General features: G+C 44.2%; 1 protein-coding gene across 2 annotated transcripts in view; it reads right to left on the reverse strand.

Moving 5' to 3' along the window:
* The window catches only part of LOC101863500 (protein phosphatase 1 regulatory subunit 37 homolog), an 89,721-nt gene that overhangs the window by 22,525 nt on the left and 65,307 nt on the right, over positions 1-1,889 (reverse strand). The window lies entirely within an intron of this gene.

Below are 1,889 nucleotides of genomic sequence, written 5' to 3' on the forward strand. Positions count from 1 at the left end.
AGACAGACAGACAGACAGACAGACAGACAGACAGACAGACAGACAGACAGACAGAGTGAAAGAAAACAAACATAAGACATACCAGCGACGCCCTCCAACCGCCCATCAATAAACAAGATGAAGAGAGGACAGTCAAAAAAAAAAGACACACAAAAAGGGTCAGACACTAAGGACACACAAAAACGATAGACATCCACCCGACCCACCCGACCCCACGACACTAAACTGTGCAGTGTTGGTGTTGCCAATGAACGTGATAACACCGAAAATAGTCATCACCCGCTGTGTGATTCAGTCAAGTATATATTTCCAAGTGATGAATGACAACCTCCCTAGCTGGTAACGCCAACAGTTCTCAAGTAGTTCACGAGAGACAAACATTATATACAATATGCCCGAACTCACGTACAGCCAACTTGATTCCAACACCGCTCAACTCAATCTGTCAGTTTTAGTAAGAGTTTTACGGCACTTGCAACACAATTAGACGATATCAGGTGCCGAGAATGAGAGGGGTTATACTACTAGAAAGTAACGTACGTACAAAAAGAAGCAGGGGAGATAAGGACGATAGATGTTTGATAGGACAGAAGGAGCAAACCACACCAGAGCACCCGCCAACCACCCACACTCAATCTCTGTAAATGTGAAAAAAATAAAATGGTATAGGATCAACGGCCCTATCAACACTAGCAGGCCAATCTAAAAGGTGCGACCTCCATGTTTAACGTCCATCTCCGATAGGACCGCGCCAAGAGGGAAGTTCGTGTAAAGTGCCTAAAGTGCCTTTCCCAATGACACGACGTCGGACCAAGCAAGCTGAGGCTCGAACCCCCGAACCCGCGACTTCACGATTACGAGCCCGGCAACCTAACCACTAGACCACCGACGCCACCGTCAATCTCTGGGGGTTCCCATATAAAGCCGTTATTCGAATAAACTGTCCCCGTGGTTTTATGCACCCCGCATAATTTAGCAAAATTTGATCATTTTTTGCATAATTTTAAAAATTATTTTCCTTTATCATTCTTTGTTAAAATTAACAGAATTGCATAATTTCACATTTTTGGGCTCAGTTTGCATAATTTCAGAATTTTTCTTGCATAAAACGACGGGGACAGAATAAAGACAGCAAGGCGCATCTTGCAATAATGGTTCCTTCAAAGTCCATATAATAATTATTTCCTCCCTCGTTTCAAAAGAAATAGCAAAGCGTGGAGTCGGTAGTCTAGAGGTTAGGTAGTCTAGAGGTTAGGTAGCCTAGAGGTTAGGTAGCCTAGAGGTTAGGTAGTCTAGAGGTTAGGTAGTCTAGAGGTTAGGTAGTCTAGAGGTTAGGTAGTCTAGAGGTTAGGTAGTCTAGAGGTTAGGTAGTCTAGAGCTTAGGTAGTCTAGAGGTTAGGTAGGCTACCGGACTCCTAATCGTGAGGTTTCGTGTCCGGGGGGTTTAGAGTTTAGGTCCGACGCTGTGTCCTAGGGAAAAGCACTTAAAACAAATTTTCTTCACTTCACTTCACTTCACCCAGGAGGGTACCCGGCCATAGAAAGCAAAAGGTTCTGTCGGTACGTTAATGTTTTTAGCGCCTATAAAATGGCCGGCTGCACCGTATGCTTCCCAGGAAGTTGAGGTTGTTTCAGAATGCTGCCAGGTCTGCGGGGTGATAAGATAGATTGTAAAGCGCACAGAGCTTGTTGTTGAGCGTGAATTTGCGCTGTACAAAAAGCTTTATTTCTTATTAGTTTTTAACTGAAAAATAACGAGTGCACGCACCAGTCATAGATCTGATTAGGACGCTCTTTATTTTTCTTTAATTCTCACAAAGCTTCACAAAACTGACTTACGCGCTTGTAGAATGACCCTGGAGATATCAGCTTTTGGGCGAGGGGGGGGG

The sequence above is a fragment of the Aplysia californica genome, unplaced genomic scaffold (assembly GCF_000002075.1).
Source record: "Aplysia californica isolate F4 #8 unplaced genomic scaffold, AplCal3.0 scaffold00096, whole genome shotgun sequence".
NCBI classification, from domain to species: Eukaryota; Metazoa; Mollusca; class Gastropoda; order Aplysiida; family Aplysiidae; genus Aplysia; species Aplysia californica.